Genomic DNA, 11882 nt, shown 5'->3' with positions numbered 1-11882 from the left:
GAAAAGAGTAGTTAAAACTTTTGCATGCAACGCTAACAGAAGATATTTTAAAGGCATTTTTTTTTTGTTTGTTTCCAGGAGCCAATTTAGTTATTCATTTCACAGCTGGGCTTGAAGAAAATGTTAAAATCTTATACATGTCATGATTCACTCTAGATTAAAACTCCTTGAGGGCACAGATTATGTTTCTCCTTGTAGTATTTTTAGTATAATGGGACAACAAGGTTGGTAGGTTGACTAAAAGCATAAAACAGATTCAGATGTAAATCCTTTTTTCAAGGTGTCAGCCTGAGCTTGTTCATGGCTGGCCATTGATAAGAGAGAATCTTTAGGTGTATAAGATTCTGAGCCACTCCACTCACAAAGAGACTAATAACTACTTTAAAAAATATTCCATACATTGCCCCATTTAAGAAGGTCCTTAATACATATTAGGGATAATAGTATAGCAGATGCTCAACTCTCTGTAATCTGGAATTGAGAGCAGAGAAAATCAGAGTTGGATACACTGCATGAAAAATAAAATTCCACCTAAAATACCAAAAATAGAGAAACTATGGAAAAGGTGCCCAACTCACAACTTCTTTATTAATTAAAAAAACAAAAAGTCTTGCAAGGTGACCCTATACCCATCATAGCTGAGGGGACAAGAACAGACATCTCATTCTTGTAGAGCTGATTCATTGGTAAATGACAACCAACTGCATTCTTTCTCTGTCCCATTGGGATCTCTCTCAATCTTTCTGAACATGCTGTCTCTTCCTGGGGCAGCCAATTGAGGATCTTGGCATATAAATAAACACACATGCCAATTGACTTGTGTAGAGAAGCAGAATAATATACATCGTTCAGGTGTTGAGTCAAGGACAGACAAGCGGCCATGTCAGCTTTAGATTTTTAATCCAAAGGAAGATTATAAAACTCAGAAAGAACAATGGAGCAGGCCACCTTGTACTCTTAAGAATTCTTTCCTCTTGCCCACCTGCCTCTGTACAATTTCTCTTTTTTTGGTATTTTGGGTGGAATTTTATTTTCAATGCAGTATATCCAACTCTGATTTTTTTCTGCCCTCATGATCATATTACAGATATTTAAGCATCAGTTATATTGCCATCACTAATATTTCCCTAAAGCAAAAACATGGCCTTTTGGTAAGCTAGTGTTACAATTACAGATATTTAAGCATCAGTTATATTACCCTAAATGTAGGACCTTCCTAAATGTAGCAACCTACAAGTTGCTTTTTAAAGTAGTTATCAGTCTCTTTGTGAGTGAAGTAGCTCAGAATATCTCTGTTCAAATGCATAGACCATCTGCAGATAAATGGTACTTTTAAATTTTTCCTAATGTAGCTAATCATTTTCAGACAGTTTTGACTGCCCTCCCTAATTCCAGATTATTTCTCTTTCCTTGTATGACCTTTACTGGGACCGATCACCATTCTTCTTTATGTTCCTACAAAGAAAGTTTTCTGGGTCTGGGTTCTCAAAAATCTCACATAGTTAGAAATCTTTGGGTGGTGTAGTACCATGATGTCAGAGAATGAACGACTCTGAAAAAAAAAGAGATATTAAATACCTCCTCTCATGCTGTATATTGATGAGGGCTTGTGTTGATCTACATAAATCTGGGTCTAAACAGAATCCTTTGAATCAAATTTTTAAAAATCACATCATTTCCTTCTGTGGAGGCACATGACTTCTCAGGATGGAATAATTCCCCAAGGGACATGACAACATTGGCCACTTTTAGGTTATCTGGAACCCACTGGCGGTCACCTCTGCTAGCAAGAAGAAAGGGTTCTAGGCCTATAACTTGGTTTCCTTAAGGCATGCTTAAACGCTTCACTTCTCCAGATTTGCTGAGATGCCCCTTTATCATATCTATGAACTCCCCTTTTCGTGGGCTCACTCATGTTGAATTCTGTTCCCAGGATTTTGAAGTGCTTTCACCATCTGCCCAAACAACTAAAACTTTCACAGAACATTTAACAAGTATCCAAAACTGTAGATGGTTTCAGTTCCTATCTTCTGTATTTCCTCTTCCCCTTAGAAGAGAACTGACAGGGATTATCTTCAAAAAGTGGGTTGACTAACACAAATCTGAGGATAGACTAAGGAGGCACTACAGAGGCTCCCAGGCTGGCTAACAGATCTTATATGAACCATGATAGATTAAACAGAAAGCTTTATATGGCAAATAGGCAAACACCACTCATCACACTCAAATTAAAGTGGTAAATATAAAAATACAAATATAACAATAATAGAAACTTTTATTTTCTGTGATGGTTTACGGTTTTCAAAGCACATTTCATGGTTCAGTCTCACAACAGACTGGGTGGGAGGGAGGCAATTTATGTCCAGATTGCAGGTGGAGAAACTGATCTTCCAAGAGGTGAAGAGATCTTGCTAGAAGAGCAAAGCCCATTGTGGGTAGAGGCACATGTGGTACAGTCAGAGACTTGGGTTGAAATTTCAGTTCCCATTTGTTATTAGATGAATGGATTGGGACAAGTTATTTAATCTGTCTATGCCTCAACTTATTTATCTGGAAAATTGAATAAAATGGTGAGCACTGCTATGAGAGCTATAAATGTACAATTCTCCCAACAATCCTATATAAAGTAGGATTCCTATTTTGCAGATAAAGAAACTGAGGCAAGTAAATATAAGTAAAGAAACTTGCTTAGGATTACATGGAGTAAGTGACAGGTAGGATACAAGCCCAGAAAATGTGCTACCATTGTATAGCCTTTGTACCTCTTTCATTGGTTGGTGAGAGGAGTAAATCTTTCCATGAGATGATGCTAAGTCTAGCATAGTGAGAGTTCAATATGCACTAATAACCCATTCCTATTTGTAAAGAGCCCCTCTTACTTACCGGCTGTCCTTTACTATAGAATGGAAGCTCCACAAGGGCAAAGTTACTGGATTTCTTTGCCATTTTGTAACCGGGGTCTCTAGGTTTTGGGGTATAAACTGGAAAAAAGTACTTACCTGTAACTGTTGCACCTTAAGTTCTTGTTTCATGAATGTTCCCGGAAGAAGCTCAGCCCTGGAATTAGCAAAAAATGGGTTAGATCCAGAGATGTTTGAGTTGGACGTGAACTTTGGTGAACTCCCCTCATTGTCATACTAAAAACCCTGCCCAGGAAGGAGCTTATTGGCCATTTTCTGTACATGTGAAGTGTGTGGAAGCACGATGGTGACTGCACTCACACTGCGGTGACCCCAAGTCTACATACGATGACTCAGCTAACTAGCCCAAGAAAAGTCCTGTTTTTGCCTTTGGAGAGCCACTGCTTTGGGAACTATCCCCGGTGCCCTCCTTACCCGTTTCAAGTAATAGTAATAATATCTCTTTAATAAATCCTTCCTGTTTGTGGTCATTAGATTATTGCCCGCCAAGTGATGGAATCCACCCATTGTGTGGTAACAATATGAGCCCTAGAACATAGAATGGTATAAAATAAGGGCTCAGAAATTAAAGGTTGAGGAAATGAATGAGTAAGTAAATGCAACTCATATTTAGATGTCTTTTTGGAAGTTAAGAAAGGTGGGGGCCAGAACAGAAGCATAAATTATTATCCCTGAGCTTATTCTTCAAAATGGGTGCACTTCAACAATTTTAAAGAAATACCGTTAATGTAAAAATTAAGGCTCTGATGAAAAGCATCTTTGGAATTAGAGTGAAATATACAATTGAGGCTTTGGAGGTCACACGTTGAGACACATAGAAAGGTGGTAGAGGGCTATTTTGTGTATGTGTGCACTTGCTCACCCACCAATGGTGCAAACGCTACTTCCTTCTTCCCCCACCCTCCTTCAGTCTTGCACTCACCCCACCACAGCCTCTCTTCCACAGAGGAGAGAATTGAGCTGCATCCCTGGACACAACGAACCGGTTTGAGGGCTGAATGGATCTTAAACCTCCTGAGTCCTATATCAGTTTTCTATCACCCCTTTTGACCTTAAATGCCCCCCAAAGAATTTCACAAATAGACTAGGATCCAAATTAAAGAACCAGATTGAACTTAGGCAGAAAAGTGAGAGTGTCCTTTAAATGCCAATAGGCATTTGCCTTTGGCATAACAAAGGAGTTAAAACATAATTAAGATCTGAAGACTGATTACAGGAATGTGTATGATTATTTTTATTATTTTTCCTCTTTCTATCTTTGTGATAGGATGTGATCAACCTCTGCCATGCTCCGTTGCTTAGTAGCAGACAGTCAGAGTTTTAATTATATACTAAAATAAGCTAAAGAACAGAAAACTGCTTTATGTCTAATACGTATATATCAAGAAAGGCATGTGACAGCATCTAAATTGCTTTAGTGCCTGATAAAGAGTGTCTCCGGTAGGGTTGTCATCAAAAGATCACGAATGGAGTAGGAAAGTATTATTAATAAAGCTGCTACTCTCTTTATATGTCCTCCATTGTTTGTGATTCCTTGTTAGAAGCTAGAAATGAATTTTTATCTACCACTAATTTCATCAGTTTTTTTTTTTTGAGTCTGGGAGAAAAAAAAAAACTTTTGTCAATTCCACTGCCAACCCTAGTTCTCCAAATAGAATTCTTTTCACTCCTCCAGATCTGCAATTCCCAAAATATTATATCTCGCAATAAAAAATTAAAGAAATAGTTCATTCATTCTTTTAACATTCAACAGAGCAATGTTCCGGCAGCAAACCCCAGAGGAGTCTCTGCCCTCATAGAGATTAGATTTTAAGGGGAGGGAAAGATAATGAACAAGTAAAACAATGAAAAGATAATCACAGACTACAACCAGGGTTATGAAGAAAATGAAATATACTTCAGAGGATTAGGTTTAGTTGCAAGTGACAGAAGATTCAAAATCATTTGGCTTTAGCCAAGCCTGTGTTGTGATTCATCCTGTATATGCTGGGTAGCTACAATTTTTTAACACTGGCATCTATTCTGATTGACCAGTGCCCTATTTTGTTTGGTTGGATCAGGTTTATATGCTGGAGCAGTTAATATATATGTTGGATATTAATTGTGGCCTAGAAAGTTTATTTCTCTCTTCCTCACATTAAAGGTCAGAGATAGGTTCTTCAAGTATGCATAAGGCAGCTTCATGAATTCGTCAAAGGTCCAGATCTGTTCATCATTTTCAACATATGCTTTCCGCCTCATGGACCAGGATGGTTGCTTGGGCTCCAGCCATTACATCTGCATAGAGCAGAAAGATGAGAAGAGGGCCATATCTCCTCCCTGTAAGGATAATTAGAGTTTTGTCCCAATAGTAAAAATGTAGATTGTGGCTGCAGGGAAAGCTGGAATAGGAAGACGTCATTCTGGGTGGCCATAGGCTTACCTAGAAATTAGGCAGCAATTCGATTGCTAAGGAAAAGGGAGAGCAGGCAGGTAGTTGACATTTCCACACAGGGTGATGTGATAGAGAGTAACTGGTACAGAGGAGGCTTCTCTAAATAGGGGAGTCAGAGGCCTTCTTAGGAGCCAACAGCTCAACTCAGAGGCCTGCAGGATGCCACTGAGCCAGCCATACAAAGTGGGAGGAAAAGACTTCAGGCAGAAAGAATGTCTCATCTCAAAATAGACTGGACTTCTGCTCATGGAATGATTTTAACCTCACTTTATAATAATACTATGCAGTTGTTATATTTCTCCAGGCTGGGATTATAATCTGGTTTCCTCCTAATTTTTAGTTCTCCAAACCCTAAAGCATGTTACATTATAGAGATTTTTGAGTTATTGAAATAAAAATCAACTGATGTCAGCCTGTAATTTGGCAGCTGGTAGGAAGATGGTTGAGAACATATTTAGTAGTAAAATATTAATATTATTTGATATGTTACTTAGGGTTGTGCCTATGAACGGGCAGTGGACGGAGGTGGCCAACCCAAATAAAATGTCTGTGTAGTATGTCTTTGAAACCACCATGAGTGGTGTAAACAACACTCAAGGTTCAGACCAAACTACTTACAATTTAGGATATTAATCACAACTCACATTACAACAATGTGATTTGGTTTGGTGTTCACTGGAATAGAGCTGATCGTATGGAACTAATGTAATGTTCTGTGTGAATGTCGCATTAGTTATGCATCTGTTATGTGATTTTCATGGATTCTAGAATGTAATTTATTGGAATAAACAGAAAAGCCTAGGGGCATTAATGCCTAAAGCTTGAAAGGGGAATTTGCCTTCACTAAACCTTCCTATACTGTAATTAAGATGACATTATATCCAGTGCTTTTTCTAAATAAATATGTTATACAGACATCAAACAAAGTAAGAAATTGGCAATACTATTTATTACTGGAGATCTCATGTGAACAAAGATCACTGCAAACTAAATGATTTTGTCTAAACATATTATGCAGTGGCAACATGCTCTGTAACAGAATATGGAGATGGTGTGCATGGACACATGTGTACATGTTTCCAAGCTTTCCCTTGCCTGCTGACCAACTCACAGAAGGAGGGAATTGCCACAGAAATCATTATGGGTTTGAATGAAGAATCTCTAAGAGCATACTTTTTCCAAACTGACCAGATTTCCCACACATTGGCATGTGTCCAGCTATGAACCTGAGACCAAGTCTGTGAGACAAAGAAGTCATGTCTGTTCTAAAGCTGTTTGAATGTGAGCTTCACTTTCAAGGGGAAAGACTATGTCATTTTCATTTCTGTAATTCCAACATCTAACACAATGTTTGGCATATAGTAGGTTGTCAGTAAAGTTTAAAGGAATGAGTAACAACTCCCATTTGTAACAATTTCCATTCTCCTAACAGCTCTCTTAGTCCCTTTCAGTGCATTTAACAAAGATCCAATATATAATATAACTTCAAGACAACAGAAGTTAGAATTGATAATGAAACCAATGCCATATACTATGTACTCCATTGTACACACACCCACCTCTCTCTGGAAACCTCTATCAGTAGGAGACATTAAATATATGTGACCCTGAATCACACAGTACACATTTAGGTGTTCTTTTCCTTGCTTTATTTTTCTAAAATTAGACAATTTTTAATTTGAGCCTACCACCTTTTATTAAGGAGATGGAAAGTTAATCTTTGTAATTTGGGCTTCTCTTTCCTTTTCCATTAATTTTTATGTTTCAGGGGAGCTTGTTGAAAAGAACATTGAGGGAAGCAAGGCATTTGGTCCACAATGTCATTCTCTTTGATCCTTTGTGAAAAGCCCATAGGAGTCTTTCTCAACCCCCTCTGCAAGGTCCTTCCATGATTAGCTGTTTCCTCCTTTAATTCCAGGTCTTTCTAAGTTAGTGGTTAGGCTGCTAAGGCACCATCCTACCTAAATACAGTCATTTTTTTCTTCAAGGTATTGCTTCCTCTCCAGGGACTTACCTGGGAACAGCCACAGGTCCTTTCTGGTCTTAGGTCCCATAAAACTATTTGGAATTTTTACCATCTCCCTAAGCTTTAACCTAAGTTATAGTACACAGAGCTCATCTCTCTGCTCCCCACCAATATTTCTGTTCTCATTACTTTCTTTTGGACCTTTTCTTTTCCCCTGAGAACTTGTTCTGAAGTTTCTTGAGGAAATCTATGTAACCAAATATTTGTGCTTGGGGTTTTTTCTATTTTTCTAGGAGGAGCTGCCTCTGTTTCCTCTGTTTCTAAGTCCATAAACACAGAATAATGTGAGCTTCAAAAAGTTATGGATAGACCAAGGAGGAAGTTATAATACGGAGGGAAATTCTGGTTAGTATTATAAAAATATTATTCTACCTGATGGCTCTTCTGTAGGGCAGGTAGAGATGGTGCAAAGAAAGAAGATTCGAGGTGGGGCTTGTGGAGTGGGCAGTGAGAGGGACTGCCATCTGGGCTGTGTGAAGAGCAGCAAAGGTTACCAGAGGGATGATTAGAGTTCAGATTTTTAGGGTTGAGAGTTTATCAACGTTAGACAGAGCTTGAGGAAGATCAGGAACTGGTAATCAGGAAAACTTGGAGAAAAATTGGTATAGATAAAATGGAGATAGCTATATAGGAGAAAGTTTTTAAAAAGAAGGAAAAATCCCTGAAATCTCTGACACTTCTCCCATCCAGAGTGAAGTTTATCTTTCTTCCCCTTGCATCAAAGAGGCTCATTATTGCTTGGAGCAGCAGAGTATGGTAGAATGCTCCCTGACTTCGGAGGCCAGTTCATCAAGGGCCTTGCAGCTTCTGTCTGGCTTTTTGGAACACTCACTCTTGAGTTGCTCCCTCTGAGGAACCAGCCACCATGCAGAAAGAAACCCAAGCCACATAGAAAGGCTATGTGTAGGCACTGTGGTCAGCAGTCCCAGCTGAGCCAAATCTTTGAGTCATTCCGGCCAAGGCGTCAGAGTTGAAGGAGCCTCCAAATGATTCTATCCCCGAGTCATTGAGTCACCACTCCCTGTTGGAGTATTCTCAGCTGACTCCCCAGATATCATGAAGCAGAGTTGAGACAAGCCATTCCCCCTGAGTGCTGTTCATTTCTTGACCCACAAAAGCTGTGGACAAAACAAATTGCCTTTTGTTTAGCGCTGCTGTCTTGGGCTGCTTTCTTATGCAGCAATGGATAAGTGAAATAGTCAGAAAGCAAATAAGAAAAATCCTGGAAAATTTGTGAGTTGGAGCTACCTATAGCTGGATTAAAAAGACAGGCCAAGAAAAAAATGAGCCTCTGTGGCACAAGAAGAGGTAACATTTATTAAATGTTAGCCTGAAACAGCTCAGGTCCTTTGACATGTATTAATGCATTGATCCTCACAACTGTCTGCAATAAGGGATAGTATTTAGTCCCTTTTTATAGATGAGGAAAAATAGGAACAGAGAGGTTAGATACTTTGCTCAGGGTTATAAGGTAGTGAGTGGAGGACATAGAATTCAAACTCAGTCTGTCTCCAGCATCAGTGTTCTTGACCACAACATTATAGAGCCTGGCATGATTCAGAACTTGTGTACATCTTGCAGAAAAATACACAAACTTGGGAATGTTTCATTAACATATTTGATAATAGAAAAACAACTATTAGCCTTTCCCCTTATGAAATTCTATTTTAAAGTTTTATCTTTTTATCACTGAAAAATGAAGTTTGGGCTGGGCGTGGTGGCTTACGCCTGTAATCCCAGCACTTTGGGAGGCCGAGGCGGGCGGATCATGAGGTCAGGAAATCAAGACCATCCTGGCCAACATGGTGAAACCCCATCTCTACTAAAAATACAAAAATTAGCTGGGTGTGCTGGCATGTGCCTGTAATCCCAGCTACTCGGGAGACTGAGGCAGGAGAATTGCTTGAACCAGGGAGTCAGAGGTTGCAGTGAGCTGAGATTGTGCCACTGTACTCCAGCCTGGTGACAGAGGAAGACTCTGTCACACACACACACAAAAGAAGTTTGATGTCTTATACCTTTTTAAACACTATGACTATGACCAAATGTTGTTTGGGCTTTACAGCCCCTAACCAAGATATGATGGTTAATAACAGAGTTCTTTTTGACAGAGTTAAGACAACTATTGTTTGAAAGAAAACATTATGGCACAAACACAACCGAAAAGAAAATAGCAACAGTCATCAAGTGTTGCCAGTGTGACAATACTGTTTTCTATATTTTCTCTCATTAATTTTCAGACCAAGCCTCTGAGATGGGCATTTTTACTTCCATTTTCTAGATAAGGAAACTGAGATTCAGAACCCTGAAATTATTTGTCTAAGGTTACATGGTAAGTGATCTACTCTTCCACTTCAAATCCTGTGTTCTATCTGTGCTTGGTGTCTTAAACAACAAAAGCAAGCAAACAACTCTTAATAATGATCCCAAGTTCTCACAGGAGTTTCTTCTCTATAGGATAACCCATAGGCTCTATGTAGAATCACAAATATTTTTAAGATGTTACATTAACCAGGTTAAGGATTTCATAAAACCAAGAATCTTTCATCAAAATTTGGATTTAAAATGTTGGGATCGCAATCTTTATTTTAAAAAAAGGTAATTTAAATAAAAATAATAAAGTACATTAATTCAGAATAAAGGGCACTTCTCAAATCTAGGTACTTTTAGGTTGTCCTCATTTTTCTCACTAAACCATAAATACCTGGATATGAATGTTATGCTTTGCACAAGAGCTATTTTGTGGAATGGTATTTGGAAACCAATCGTTTAGTTGACTTTGATAAATGCTTTTAGTTTTGTTTTTGCACATGTGTTTTTGCACTCATGCATACATGAGTGCTTGTGCATGGGTGGGCAAGCAAGTGTATTGTCAGAATAGAAAAAGACATCAATATTGCTAGCTAATTTATATTTTAACTGGTGGCTCATAGCACACCATTATTGAATGCAGCTCAATGAAGTAACTAAACTAGGTTAGGCTAGCATTTTCAGTTAAATGCAAAGGCCTAATCATTAAATGAAACCAGCATCCTTATTGATGAAGTTCTTGTATGATCTCATGTCAAAAAGAAAAACCAACAAACACAAACATAACCAGTGTTTAGGAAATAGAATATCATTGTGTTATCACAAATATATTTCATCTTCAGACAAATTTTACTTGGTTTTTGACAAATGAAGAAACAGTCTATTAGTCAAGAGTTGTTCTTGGGGAAACATAAATGAAAACACCATTCCTGTTTCTGATCTCATTACAATTGTTATAAAGTTGAACATTTCTTTCCCTTCTCCTTCCTAACTTAAACTTTTCTGTATCTCCAACGTTCCCACACATATCTCAGGAACAAACTTAACCCCAGCAGCCCCCACCCAAAGTCCAATTTCCCTTCCAACCTGCCCTCTTCATCTCTAACACCTGTTTCCAACACAGCTTCCTTCCTAGAAGTGTGTGGGGCAATCTTCTCCCTACCTTAAAACAGCTATTCTCCAACCTAAAGCAATGTATCTTGTTTCTTTCTATTTTCTTTTCTCCAACTTTTTTATTAAGAAAAATTTCACAAAACATACAGTTTATCGTCTTCAAATGTACAATTCAGTGGGTTTTAGTATATTCACAGTGATGTGCGACCATAGCCACTGTCTAATTCCGGAACATTTTCATCACCTTCAAAGAAACTTGAACCCATTAAACAGGTACTCCTCAATCCCCCTCCCCTCATCCCCTCTCCCTCCCTACCTTCTTGCTTCAACTAATAGCATGCCTTCTCTGAACCATGAATCCCAGCGTAGTAAACATGTATCTAGCTTCTGTAACTTGATATTTTCACATTGGTCCTATAGGCATATGTTGGACATGCCTTGTCCTGGACAACTCGGTAGTATGTTTCAGTCACCTTGCCTTGGCTCCCTGCCTCCCCCATCAGCCCTCCCCACTCTTTGGGAGGAGTCCTGCTCCCATGAGTTTACTTTTCAGTATAAACCAGCCAATCCAGACTTTACACTTCTAGCCACCTATTTTATTGGGCTCTTACATTCTTGCCAGTATCCACCTGACCTGACCACTCCAAGGACAGTATTAGACAAGTAGGGACAACCCCTATACCCCAGAGTCCACTGAAATGATTCAAAATGGCAAATTCTAGGTCTGCTTCTTTGCCTTTTCCATTCCTTCCCATAGAAACCACAATAGAGGCTCTTATCCATAATTCCCTGCTCCGCTCTGTCTTGTGACCTACCCTGGTGCTTCCCCATGGGGCCCCAATTGTGTGGAGTGGCATTCACTGGAATCTGTCTTTTCAATGGCAATTGTCTCCCGATCTGTTGGTTTTATCATGCCTCAAAATTACAAAACACACTATATTCTAAAACATTCTGTTGCCATCGCTCATACTGGCCTCACTGAACACAAAGACAGGAAACACAGTGTCCACGCTCTGCCACAGAGCAGATGTGTGACCTTAGGGATGTCTGTTAACATCTCTGGGTCCATTTGTTTATC

At 38.9% G+C, this 11882-nt stretch overlaps 1 long non-coding RNA gene across 3 annotated transcripts in view; it reads right to left on the bottom strand.

The window, feature by feature from the left end:
- The window catches only part of LOC108588458 (uncharacterized), a 182147-nt gene that overhangs the window by 167978 nt on the left and 2287 nt on the right, over positions 1 to 11882 (bottom strand). For all 3 annotated transcript variants that reach the window (XR_013527426.1, XR_004734742.3, XR_013527425.1), the window contains exon 2: positions 3000 to 3057. This is a non-coding gene — a long non-coding RNA (uncharacterized LOC108588458). The remainder of the gene's footprint in view (positions 1 to 2999; positions 3058 to 11882) is intronic.

This window comes from Callithrix jacchus, chromosome 15, assembly GCF_049354715.1.
Source record: "Callithrix jacchus isolate 240 chromosome 15, calJac240_pri, whole genome shotgun sequence".
Taxonomy (NCBI): Eukaryota; Metazoa; Chordata; class Mammalia; order Primates; family Cebidae; genus Callithrix; species Callithrix jacchus.
The sequence above is the reverse complement of the archived record's forward strand: the minus strand, read 5'-3'. Positions and strand labels throughout refer to the sequence as shown.